Raw genomic sequence first — 14,431 nt, forward strand, 5'->3', positions numbered from 1 at the left:
GTAGTTTGAATTGCTTTTCTGCACGTAAAATGGCAGCGAATTTCATGTAAGGAGGTGCACTGCCAAGGCTTTAATATAACACTGTGTTGACTACATGACATTACACATTCTAACTACACACACACACACACACACACTTTGAAACAGCAGGAGCTGTGGGGTTCAAACATGCCAATAAAACATGGCCAAGAAACCAAATAGTTGATGACGATAAAATTAAGGTGACAGAATGTGCGCGTGTCATAAATGAATTGATGGACGTTCCCTTCTTTCCTGATTTCTTATAAAGGGCCTGAACTTATAGAGGGTCAATATTTTATCCCAGAATATTCTGGTGGACATTGCATGCGGTCTGCCAGGTTGTTGGAGTGATTCATAGACTTGCAGGGTGATGCCCTCGTACATTCTGGTGAGACTGAAAGAGAAAAGGAAAAAGCTTTATGATGACTCAGTGCTGCTGCGTAAATGGGAGTGCTAATGCTAATCTTGAGGCACACTGCTGAACGCGTTGGCCCCAGAGCATAGACAGTGGGATAGAAAAGAAGAGAGAAAGACAGGAAAACACGGCTATCGAGAACACAGGGAACTTACTCACACACACACACACACATCATTAAAATCCCCGGGCAGAGTGACACCATAGATTAATCTTGACATCTGCTAAAGTTTCAGCCTCCTTTAAAGGCTTTTCTAAGGGTGCTGAGGATGACAGCTTTACAGCTTGTTATTGAGCGGTGTCAGTGGCCAGGCCCTGGCACATAATGCATGCTGCATCCTCAACTTCGATGGCACCAATTAAGACACATATTCAGTTTAAACATTGTGATCAGGATATTAGTTTACACTGTGCAATGTAAGATTACAGGGATTAATTTGTACATAAAGCAACATTTCAACGTCACAACTAACACAGCAGGTTCAGTTCAGCAAACAGATCCAGTAAAGCTAAAGCTCTATGCAAGTCTCCATTGCCATTTGCACTTTGACGTAAGACCTGTTGGATTTAATGCTTTGAAACAATACTTAAAGCACTAATGTGTTGCTCTATCTAATCTTTGGTCAAAAGAGTGCGGATGCGCAGCTGACTTTCCAAGATTAGAGGGAAAAAAACAACCCCTGAGGCAGTGGCAGGGATACTTATCTGTGGCGTTACAGCCACATTCATATTTGATCATCTCAGGTTGTTTGTGAGAATGCACCAGTCACCTGGCACATATTGCGCTGTAGACCCAGACTGTCTAATTACTGTGGGCAATCTAATTACCCAATCACTATACACTCACAGTACGCAGCTGTGAACAGCACCAACCATATGGACTGAAGCAATCCATCTAGAAGATTGGACAGGTACGGCATTTGCTGTGAACAATCAAAAAGTGAACCTGGTGTTAGCGTTGGATGACAAACGTGTACACGACAGAGGTAACTCGCAGGATTTGTGTAAAAGTGAATGTTGCGGCAAGGGTCTGGTCCCATTCAGATCTGGAACCGATCACTCCAAGTATAGGTGTGAACACACCCACACACAGCCAGCCGAGTTGTTTTTTGTTTTTTTTTGTTGACACACAAAGAATCTTGTGTCAACAAAAGCAAATCTTTACCATTATTACTAGGGCTGAGCAATTTTATCGATTCTGTGATATATATCGATATTTTGTTTCCCCAGAGAGTATTGATTTTTCAGCCGTGAGTATCGATACATTAAGCCCCATTCAAATTCCCCGTTCCGCACTTTGCAGGAAGAGCAATTAGGTCTGCCGGCCGCTAGTGTCGCTGTAGAGCATTTCTAGTTCCCCAGACACTGATGCCTCTCTCATCCGCTCAGAGCTGAGAGATTCAGGAGATTGGCGGCGATCATTGTTCTATAATTTTTCAGTGTCTGGGGATACACACAAGCTCCCTGGGCACACTGAGAATCAATGTGAGCAACATCAGTTGTGCACGATGTGGCCACACACCTGTTCAACACCTGGGAGCACAGCAAGGTACATGGCTTATTAAAAGAATCAAATTACAGCAACGAATTCTATTAATATTTTCGAGGGTTTACAACTTAACCGCTGAGCTACCGTCGCCGTCTCTTACCTCTGCCGCACTGTTGTTAGCTAGCTAACCTGCACGATGCCGCGGCGCGTATGGGCAGGGCACATACACAATCACTGTCAATGCGATGATTGGCTGCTTAGCCGAAGTGAACCGTATCGTATCATTGTCTGGAAACCCGTCACTCACGGAGTTTATGCGCTGCATAGATTTTCTTGTGCGCTGAGAATGTGCGAGCGGTGCGTGTTCGCGCAAGCGTGCAGTTTAGAGGGAATGGTACTAATCACTCCCTCACCCTCTGGAGAAGAACCGTCTTTTCTTTTTCGCTCATCAAGGCATAAGACAAACTCGACACTGACCCCTGGTGGAATCCCAGTGGTAACTACAAGAAACTGAAAATCACAGTACAGAGGCAGTCATAAACATTCCAGGTCCCACCTCAACATAGACGTTTAAATAACCGCTAATATACGTCTATTTACAGACGTCTAACCAAAGATGATAGTTTATAATTTGAATAACGGCTAATATACGTGTATTTATTATTCTTCATCTGCCTGTCCATTGAATGTGGGCCACTTGCTCTTCCTTCCGTTGTCCATCTCAGTAGCTCTGTGGAGCGGGCCGTTTGCTCGGCTCACCGATGTTAGCTTGCTACTTTAGCTCCTTGTGGTAACTGCCGCAGTTGCCGCTTGCATCACACATGTACTCCTTGCAAACTCTCTTTTCCGTCGTAGCCTGGGCCCGTAACGTGTTGGCAGGCTCTATTCTCCTCCAGCAGAGATGGATGACTCTCCTTTGACGAGAGTCGGACCCTAACTCCCACTCGAGCAACATCCGTCTTTCATTCTTCGCTCAACAAAGCAAAAGACAAACTCGACAATGACCCCTGGTGGTATCCCAGTGGTAACTACAACAAACTGAAAATCACGGTACAGATGCAGAGTCATACATAACGTCCAACCTCAACACAGATGTTTAAATAACCCCTAATAGAAGTCTATTTCTGGACGTCCAATAGACATACAATAGATGTCTATTTATTGATTTCCAATAGATGTCTATTCATGGATAAGAATTTAAATAACCGCTAATACATGTGTATTTAAATACCACCAAACTGTGAGCCCACCTAAAACGTCATCACCTGGACAAGGAAATGCTAACTGAGACCAAGCCCAAGACACGACCCGAAACAAGCCACACTGGACAGTGACGGTGGTGGTTGCCACAAGTTCCCATCTTCTTTACCTAGTTTGCAGAAAATTACAGAGTCCATTGTCTACTTTGTCAGGATTTGAGACCTTATTTGGTGGTGGAAAACACCGGCTTTAGGCGCATGGTAAACTCTCCATTGTTCACTTTACTTTTCAAAAGCTTGCAAGCTACAATTTGCACTCAGTTTTAATAAATGAAACTAATTTTCTCACCACATCTTTGATTCATTTGGTCCAGCATTTTCCAGCTGCCAGTCAGAGCCATATATTGTGTAATTGATGCTTTCAGTTCAGTTAATTCAATCCAAGTCAATGGAACACTCACAAGATGTCACCAAAATCACTTTTTCCCTTTAATATCGTTCATAAAAGGATGTAAGTGTATCGAATTGTATCGTGAGCTGAGTATCGTGATATATATCGTATCGTGAGCCGAATATCGTGTATCGTATCGTATGATTAGTGTATCGCTATAACCCTAATTATTACCGCATAATGGCTAATTACAAACACAGACAGATAAATGCAACATACGTCTTTGACAATGCTAACACAGTCTGTGTTGTAATCCCCCCCCCCCTTTCCTTTTCATTTCTGACTACTATAAGCATCTAGAGAGCATTGGTGCATTTCATTGGTTTGAGTTTTTTCTTGAAACCAAAGTATGAATTGATAGCTCAGTGCACCATTCCCTCTCTGCAATCAATTCAAACCAATAATAAGCCAGTCCATTCAGCCAGACAAGGTGGTAGTACCTTACATCAACATGGATGGATGTGTTCGGCTACTCTGTGTTCATTCCTGCGTGACTTGAACAAACAGGTGCTTTTCATGAATACAAACTGTCACTGCTTGTCTGGTCCAAAACAATGACACATGTGGAGATGCATCCTTACGCGAGGTGTGATCCTCATGTGCTTGTGATCAGTAATCCTTCCACTCGGGAAGCTTTCTAAACAGCAGGTCTGAAACCTTTAGAAAGTGAGCCCTCCATGCAGATCAATCCGCTCTCTGGTCTGAAGGAATGCAGCCAGCCTGCATGCTTCATTAGACTGGAGGAGTGAGGCAATAAAATGTTTCACTGCACCTTGCAGCACTGCTTCTCCTCCCCAGGCTAAGTAAGCATTTTCATCACTTCCTTGCTTTTGGCCTCACAGCTACTGTACAAAAATGGAAAAACACAAGAAATGTGATGAGTTAATGGAATGACTGTGACAGAAGATTGGGACAGTGGTGCATTTCCTCCTGACAACATGATGGCATTGGTACAGAGCCCTGGAGATATCTCAAAAATATTATGTCCAGCACCTGCCTGCACCTGCATGGACATCTCAATCCCAATTACCTTTTAAGTTATGCTGAGCGAGCCATGAGAGTCGAGCCTGCATTAAGGGTGTAAAATCTATTTGTCAACCCTATTCACAACAGCTTCAATGTATCCATATATATAAAAAAAAAATTCCAAACCTTTTTATTTTTACCCTTTCACACCTGCACATTTAACTGATAAAATGACAATTATCCCAACCCTGCTCTCTACAAGAAAATATCTTGTACCCACCGTTCAAACAAAATTTGGGAAGAAATGGTAGCGCATTTCTGAGAATGACTAAAAAAATATGATTCTATTCATCAAAACAGAGAGGATTGTGGGTCTGCTGTATATTGTAGAGCTTAAAGTAAAACGTGTTACTTTCTCTTTTGCCACTCAGGCCACTGTACGTTGAAGATGCTCAAGGGCGATACAAAAGGGAACAAAAAGGAACAAACTACCTTCCTCTCTCTCCCCTCTACAAAATAGCTTCATTTGCCAAGGGAATAGAGACTTTTTTTGTGGGAGAACTTGGAGAAGGGAAAATGGGCTGCTCCTGCTTTCTGACAAGTGTGTGTTTGTGTTGTATTTTTAGGGGAAAAGCTGTGCGTGTGTGTGTGCGTGTGTGTGCGTGTGTGTGTGTGTGTGGGGGGGGCTGGTGCATTTGTAACCATCCTGTGTCCAGGATGTGAATCATGAAGTTCAACTCAATTTCAATAACTTTTATGAGACTAGAGGTGAACGCATTCTGTTCCCCATCCGAAAGAAATCTCTACATGATTTTTAAAAGAACATAGATATTTTGTTATAACATACCACATTTTTTATGTCTTTATCAAAAGCAAAAAATTAGCTGGTTATTAAATAAGCTTAGCATGAAGACTGACAGCATGGGGAAATGTAGGCCTGGCTTACTATCTGGGACAGTTCGCTCGCCACAGTGCACTGGGAAAATGCAGACTTCCACCACAGCTGACAGCACACTCCTTAATATGGTCCATCTAATGGTGACAATTTAATCAATGAATATCTATGGAAAACTATCACTTTCAACAGATCTTTCACAGGGTGAGTGGGCAGAGATATTATCTAGAGTATTCTGGCCACTGTCAGCCTTTGTCTTATCAAAAGCCAGGAGAGATTTCCCACAAAGCCAAACGTAATACTGTCTTTCACGATGAGGTTTTTGCTAAGAAAGTCGCAGTTTTATAGTAGAACATGATCAGTTCAAAAATGTATCCTTATCCTTCCGCCCTTGAACTCTGTTCTTCAGGGTACTGGAGAGTATTATACTTGTTCATATGCAACGATCACAGTGCCAGCTTCTCCGGGATAAAAATATCCATTGTCCTTTAAAGCCTGACCTGACTTCAATTCTTCAGAGTGTTCATCCACATGCTTGCAAGTACAGCTGCCCCTGCAGAGAGGAGAGCCGGGATTGAAGTTCAGCTGAGACGCCGCTATGTCAAACTCTATTTGCTCCGGGACGGGTGATGATGCCCAGGTGAAGGGTTCATGTGTCAAATCTAAAGCACAGCTGAGGCTCTGAGAAAAGGATCACACGGGAGAGGGCAGACACAAGCAGACACTGCTAGGAAAGTCTGACTCAGTGACAACTGCCTAATTCATGAAGGGGGGGGGGGTCATATCTTTCTAAATATCTTGTCATAAAAATAAGATAACTATAAAACACAAAAACTTACAACATAAAAAAAACAGGTGGAAAAAAAGTGGATTGGAAGAGTACGTGCTGTGGGGCAATTTTTACTGCATCAAATGTCAACCTGCAGCACTCTGATTTGTCATACATTTCTGGAAGGGGCCATTAAGAGCTTGGTGTCAGCTCTTCAGCTTTACTGCCACGCTAACACTTCTCTGAGTTGGAGGGGATAGGTACCAGGGGCTGAGAAATTTGAGCAATGCTGCAGAGATACTGAGCCCAGTGGAGGGATGAAATTACTCCATCGCTCTGTGTTCCCTCACCTGCAGGGATAGACACAACTAGGAAAGTTGCTCCTCCATAGAAGCAATGCAGTCAACCAAAGACAATGAAAAGCTTTACAGCCATTTAGCAGCAAATGCTCTTGAAGTCAAATAAAGCATGTTTGTGTGCTGATCCTTGCTATACATGCAAACCCCGTGAATTTTCAACATTGCTCGCCGCCATAGCAGAATGGTGCATTTTTTATAAAGCGCATTGTTGACTCTGCAGCAACGAGGCACAATAAAAGTGATATCTTCTTGTCTGTGCTGGCGTAGTGCGACGCAGAGGTTGTTAAAGAGGTATGAATCTTTTATGAGGTGGGAAACGCCACCTCATTGTCAATATCAGATGAAAAGGCCGAGACTTTGGCACCTACCTGGAGGGAGAACAACACTTTCATGAAACAGAAATCAATGTGTCACATGCAACACTTGTGAAGACCCTGCAAATGACTCAATTACACACCCTTGTCCGAATTTTTCAAACACATGCATCGGTGGCAAAGAGCTCCTCACCCTGAGCATTAAGGTCCAGGATGACATTTTCTGTCAAGGTTTGCTAAACTCAGAGGAACACACACAACCCTCTACTAAAGGAGAGGGTGAAGTTAATCCTGAAGCACCAGATTGATACATTAACACTAAAAGGCCTGTTGGGGAACAGAGCACGGGATACCTTCTGCACGTCACCTTATTTAAATACTGCCCCTATTGTCCAACAGATATAATCATCACATTGAGTTTTGGTTGACTGCAAAAGTTTTTAAGTGTCAAAAATGAGTTCAATCCAGTTTTTGTTAGTTTTTTTTGTTTGGTTGGTTCATGAGTTGATCATTGAGGTCAATTTTAACAATAATTTGCTGCATGGAAAAGGAAAAGTGAGTAGTTCAAGTTGTAACTTATAGTGGACGCTTGACATCTTTGGTAGTCAATAAAGTAAAGAAACAATAAATTTGAATAAAAAAAACCAACATATTTCAATCCTGTATATCAAATGGGACTATTAAATACAAGGTAAACGTATAAAGAACCATAGCAGCATTTTGGCAGCCACATATCGCCACACACGGCTGTATACCAACACAGAAAGTACCCCTCGATTGTTGAAAACATAAATGTGTTGACCCCAAGGAGTGAACAGCAACAGGGTCTCCTGCTGGAGGAAGCTTCCCTCAGTGTCCTCTTAAATATCTGCGCTGTGACACAGCAGATCAATCAGGCCTGCTTACAGCATGCCACTGACATTAGTGAGGAAATTTCTTCATTTGGTGGCGCGATCAATAGCTCATTACAGCAGCTTTACACTGGGTTGTCTCTGGGCAGGCATGTGAGCTTAATTCCCTCTACATCAGACCAATCTTATCTGTCTGAATTCATCACGTAACACAGCGAAACAGCCCCAGCTGAGCAATGCTTCCACACTAAACTAACTTCTGCTAGCGGAGTTTCTGTAAGTGTGAATATTAAGAATGGTGAATTTGTCTCAGGTGATGCAAATTGAAGATATGAGAGAAATCAATACTGCTGTGGGGTTGCAAGTATATGTTCATCTATTGGATCAATACCGAGCCTCACGCATAACCACTTTGCATATTGAGCAGTTTATACATGCACGTCTTTCAGGGAAGGAACCACAATAAGCCAATTACATTTCAGACTTGGTAGATGACCAAGACAGAAATAAATCATTTATATAGAGATAAGCAGAATCAAGCTTCCACACTCAGCATCAATGTCCTTCATCTCACTAATGAATGTAACAGCTGACCAAACATATGCCAAAAACACTTAACAAGGCATTATTTTCTGTGACAATATGTTTCAAAAATGGTGATTTCCTTGGTTCCATGAAAGCATCTCTTCACAAAGCAATTTCACAGCGAATCTCTACCTTCAAATCTGCACCATTGTTCCAAAAAATGCCTTTCAGTTGCTAATGAAACGAAGCAATTACTTTTTTAATTCAACCATGAAATGACGCAGACCTCATGATAATAACATTAGAAGCACCCTCCTTAGAGTCAAGTAGAATGCAATGATGTGCTGAACTAAATTCCCTTCAGTGGGACTAATTTCATGCTAATCTCTAATAATCATACACAGGAAACCAACAGAGTCACAGGAGAAGCCAAATGTGATGCAAGTGAAGGAGATCAGGATAAGCCATTGATTGTATAAATGGCTGATGTAGCCAGTGTAATGCACCTCATTGACATGTGGACTCCACAATAACAAATTTGCTTGCCATCTTGTTCTTTCTGTTGGAAAGATCTGACCATGTTTGGGCAAGATTGTGAAGCTGGAAAGGAGCGAAGGTCTGACTGTCACACACTCAAAACTGCCTGTAGTACCAGAAGTACATACAGATTTGGCCAAAAGCATATTAAAATGAAATATAAACTCAAGTAGAATCTGTGGTATACCAAAGTACAGAAAGAAATTTGCAGTATGCACTCTACCACTCCAAAGATTCTGAGCCAGAATAGAGGTGGAAGTAGAATTTCCATGCTACGGCTTCGACACCCCATCCTGAGCTCCAACATATTCACTGGAAGATAATCCTCCAGTTTTTTCATTGCAGATGAAGCAGCAAAGTCCTGTCTCTTAGCCTGCACAAAACATACCCAAGCCGTGAAAGCTTGCACCATGATGGCCTTTGCTGCGTCTGTGGACTCAATGTTCTGACAGGCTTGAAACCTGCATCAGTGTAATGATTTTGGTAAACGACAAAGATATACAACTGAAAAATGGCAACTTACAAAACTCACAACCCATCACACTCACTACCAAATACTGCATATTAAATGGAGACATTAAGACAGACTCCTGTGTGTGATGTAATATTACGACTGCTTTGTCATCCGAGTTTTTTGCCCTTAGGTCTTTCAAAAATGTTCAATCTTGCAAGTTTTTTTTCCAATATTTCAGATAAGATTCAGATTTTGTATATTAGCTCTGACGTCTGTGTAGGTTCTCATTCATCCAGGTCATCGTAGATCGAAGCGAAGTAAAATCTGGTCAACTGGACGTAAGTTTATCTTGAAAAATTAGCTCTGACAGCTCTTGAGATGTGAAGAACAGCCAGCCGATTAGGACTGGCTGGTTGTAGTAGATGACAGATGATTGGCGGGTGATGCATGTTGCTATCTCCAGGAGGCCAGCATTCTTTGCTGGTTCATACCCTCTTCCCAAAGTTGTTTTCAACTTTGTTTGATACATACATAACACACACCATCTTTTGCACCTTCTTCAAATCAGTCACTGGAATATAAATTACACAAAGAAAAGAAATGGTGATTGTCTCAGTCAAGTCTGTATCCTCTAGTCTGTCAATTTTACGACTGCAGTTTTAAGTTTTGCTGCTTAAACAGCCCATGATATTTTCTGCAGGGAAATTACTGCATACCGGAGATGTTTTGTCTCTTATTACTGGAAGCAGCCTCTCTGATCTTAAAGTAAATCGTTAAAGAAACAACAATGTAAACAATGCAAAACACAATCAAGAAATCACTGGAAAAGCTCAGATTTAGGACGGCTGCTTAACTCAGCTGTATGAGCCTGGACTGGAGGTGTGTGTGAACATTTTGGATGTTTAAAAACACAGAATAATAATTACTTTTAGATCCTGAAGGATCCTGACAGTCTGTTGGAAGGTTTGAATAATCAATGAAGTGCTGCTGCTGTGGCTCTCGCCTAAATGAGCACACTTAATGGGGAGATGCGCTTCTTTGGGGGAGGCGGGGGACCATGGCAGGTAGTTAGCGTACTCTTTCTTTTGCAACCACCCCCTGCTGGTCTTTAGAAAGAATGCAGGTTTAAGGCTTCACTTTTCAGCTGTTCAATCTGTCCAGCTTTCATCAAGTCAATAAACATGTATTATTTGAGAGGTAGGACAAGCTGAACATCTGATAAATTACAGTTTTAGGTGTTGCCACTTTCAGAGAAATGAAAGGTCAGCAATAACCTTGCAGGGTTGTTTTTCAAGTTCTCTGCTATAGTCGTACGGCCTTCAGATTCTTCACAGTTTTATAGGGTGAATATTGTATCTGTGGCTGCACACTGCAGATCAAGGGCACCTTTGGATGCCTCCGGGCCACATGCAGCTGTTAGATACGGCCATCGTCCTCACAGGATCTGTCATAGCCCCATTTCAAGGTGCAGGTAACATTCTCCAGACAAGATTCAGCACAGCATATAAATACACATGTAGCACATGTCAATAGCACACATTAGATCATGGCGGATTTGAGAAGAACGGGGAGTTAAAGCACAGGAAGGTGTGAGGGTGGAGCGAAAAGAGCAATGCAGAGAAAAAAAAGAGCAACAGCAACAAAGGAACAAGAGGGAGACAACCAGCTGAGTCTTGACAGAGACATGAGTGGGTGAGGAGGCAGGCAGCTCTGGCACTGATGTCACAGGCACACCACACAGCCCAAATTAACACTTTATTGCGTTACCGTCTCATTTTTCTTTGATGTGGCTTAATTATTTTTGTCCCGATGGATCACATCTGTGTTGTTGCATTGACAGCCATCGGCTGGATGCAAAGTGAGGCCGGTGACTTCACGTAAACAAGCCAAAACGCTGCCACAGTACATTAGTCACAGCCCTAGTCTGGCCTTTTCAAAGTCACTACGCCCACTCAAACTGCTAATAAACTGACGGAATTTGATACTCGCCCAGCAGGGTTCCTCACAATGGAGACGCGTGATCACACCGCATGCTGTATCATGTTTTTTTCCCCACAGGTGGCCTTCTGTCAGGTTATGATTTAGGAAAAAAAAGGAAAAAATAAACGCTAAGTGAGTTTACAATAAACGTTGGTTCAGTCCTCTTCCTTCCTACTGTCCGCTCTAATGAACACACAGCGAGCTTTAATTCATTTAGAAAACGACTCTTGCATAATGATCTGTCTGATTCATGTTACCACGAGCTGATCTTTTATTCATATTATTCATTTTACTGCTTATTACGAAGCCACCGCTGCTGGAACTGGTGCATGTGAGGACAATTCCAACCAAGACCTATAAAATTCCTATAGAATCGGAAGCCTTATTAAACTGGAGCCCCTTTGACATTAAACAGCAGTTTGGAGGAAGCTGTTCACCAAATCTCCTGGCTCACAATCAGCACTATTCCTCTTCCTGTAACATCAAATTACCCATGACTGAGATATTCTTGCGCTTCCCCTCGCTTCCTCTCCTTTCCTCCCACAGAGTTGGGTTTATAGGCAGTGGTCCGGCAGGGGTAATTTCTGCTTCCACTCCAGGGAAATTACTTTGTGTTGTTAGACAAAAGGCAGTTTGTGAACTGCTTTATCAAGCACTTTGACTCCATTAACAGGCAACATTTAGATGGCAGCGAGAAATGTAGGCTTGACATATCACCACCACAAAGTAGCAGCGATATTAAGTAAGGCTGGGTCTGATATGAAATGTGTACATATTGTGATACTCTACGTAACTAGCTAAATATGTCAAAACGGACCTGAAAATATAACTTGGTGTGTTGTCTAAGAAAATGTACATCATATGATATGAGAAACTCAACAGACGAAGTGAGTCAAAACTACTTCATTCAAAATTTTCCATTCCAACTTAGTGGACTGAAATCTTACAATGCTACACAGTTGTAGACTGTTACTGAAAAAGCCAAATGTAGACACCATAACATACATGAATCATGATTCAGTTTGATGAATATGTACTGCAATACTCGTACACTATCGACATAAGGGCCTGAATACTGATACCACATTGTGGACAAAACATCGCAACATCTTCCTGTATCGATTTCATTGCAAAGTCCTGACACAAAGGCAAGTTTAGAGTGTGTGTGCTTGCAAGTGTGTTTGAATAAGCATACGTGTGTCCAATTTGAGCATTTGTTTCTGCAGGAATGACTCAAGTCATGTACTGTAGATAAATGTGGGTGTATTTACATAAGTGTTGGCATGTACGTGCGCAAGTATGTGTGTGTATGTGTGTTTCTAGGACTGATGAATAATTTCTGCTCTGTGCTCTGCTGTGGCACGTCTGGTGCAGCCTGACTGCACCACAAAGCTACAGCTCTGCATTTGCATTCAACACACACACACACACACACACACACACACACGTATAGACACTCATGACCACCAAGCTCACTCACTCTCTCACTTTACACTGCCCCCCCCCCTTTCCTCCATCGCAACACCAGCCCGCCAGTCAGCTGTTTCCTTGTGTGAGGATGCAACAAGCTGCTAAGCTCCCATTAAAGCAATGGCGGTCGCCTATTAGTCAATGTCATCACACTTCTTCCCTCTGGAGAAAATGATTTCAGTGGATCCCACGGATGAGACCAAAACAGTCAAGCAAGCAAAAAGTAGTAAATCCAAAACTCACTTATCCCTCTAAAACCTTGGGTAAAGAATGATGGCATTTTAGTCAAAAGAGGAGAAGTGGTGCTGAAATGTCAGCTGTTTTTGGAGTGGCAGGCATGCTGATGTGGTGACCTCAGTGTGCCGTGGTTAAAAGGTTCGAGGGGCAGGAGGTATCAGCCTTCACATGAGTGAAAGAAGGGAACATTTCAAAGATCACTCCTTACTCCTGGGTTTAAAAAAAAAAGTCTTTTCAGTGCAAAAACACTAAATTCAGGACTACACTGCTTGTGTGTGTCCTGAATGCCTCATGGTGGTGTTATGGAGCTGCTCTTCTTGGATCTCTGTTGACAGGTTGGCACTGTTGTGGGGTTAAATTAGCTTGATATTTGCCTATCTCAGACCAGACATATCAGTATCAGCTCAGGTCTGATCGGCCAACGCTAGCTGATATTATCTGATGTGAACACTTTTTTTTTTTTTTTAGTGCAGGCGGTGCTGCAATGATGTCACATTGGAAAATACAAGTTACCTGTTGTAAACAGTAAATAAAACTTGCATACATAATGTATTATCTGAATTTTCTTACTCCCTGGTATTGGTATCGAATCAAAATATACCATACGGGTCAGACCCCAGTTATTTGCTACGTGTACTGTATGGTTACTTTATCTGTTTCAAAACTAAATAAAATGGTATTTACAGATAGATTTCAATCTAAATTTATTTTTGCCTCTAAGGCAAGCAAACTGTGCATTTAATTTCCACCAAAAAGTTCTTGTTTCTCTGTTCTCTCTGGCTCATCTGGGAGCAGCTTGATAAGGGGAAGCCACATGCTGCAGTCCCACAGATGATGGTGCAACCCAACACCTCCTTCTGTCTGGGGGTCTATCTGAAAGACCTCCAGCTCTCCCTCATCTCTCTCCCGGGCGAGCATACATTTTCATACATGATTTGCCTCTCCATGCATTTTACCATGAGTGAGCGCATTATGTCATTATCTATATCTGTCAACAGCTGAAAGTGTTCCTCCTCCCTTCAACTATATTTTCAGCCACATTAGAAGAAAGGCATGGGATATGTTTTCATTGAAACCACAAGTCAGTGTAATCCAAAATGAGAATGCCTTTTTTGAGCACAATCCATTCTAATTGTCTTACTAAAGCACATGGTGACATGGCCATAAATTAGCCTCCTAAACAATATCAAAAATCCATTTATAACTAAGTCCTTGGGTCAAAGCAAAGCTCTTTGAAGCTGCACAGAAACCTGGAAATACTGCCTGCACTGGCAGGCTTCCACGCTTGAACATACAGTGTTCGTAGTGCACAACTCCCTTTTCCTGAAGGTGGTTGAAGTTATGCTAAAGGAACACCAGACTTTTTTTTTTTAAATCATCAAGTGTGGAAAATACTGACAATTTCACGCAAATATCAATGAGGAAAGGTTCGAGTTTTACACGACAAAAGGAAAAACGGGTGCTGCCAACTTGTGATTCAAAGACTGCAGAAAAGACAA

The 14,431-nt window shown here is 42.1% G+C and overlaps 1 protein-coding gene across 8 annotated transcripts in view; it reads right to left on the bottom strand.

The window, feature by feature from the left end:
• The window catches only part of LOC147246705 (ryanodine receptor 3), a 98,497-nt gene that overhangs the window by 83,464 nt on the left and 602 nt on the right, over positions 1-14,431 (bottom strand). The gene's annotated exons all lie outside the window — the stretch shown is intronic.

This window comes from Aulostomus chinensis, chromosome 17 (genome assembly GCF_037954235.1).
Source record: "Aulostomus chinensis isolate RoL2024-O1b breed Wild chromosome 17, RoL_Achi_v1.0, whole genome shotgun sequence".
Classification (NCBI taxonomy): domain Eukaryota; kingdom Metazoa; phylum Chordata; class Actinopteri; order Syngnathiformes; family Aulostomidae; genus Aulostomus; species Aulostomus chinensis.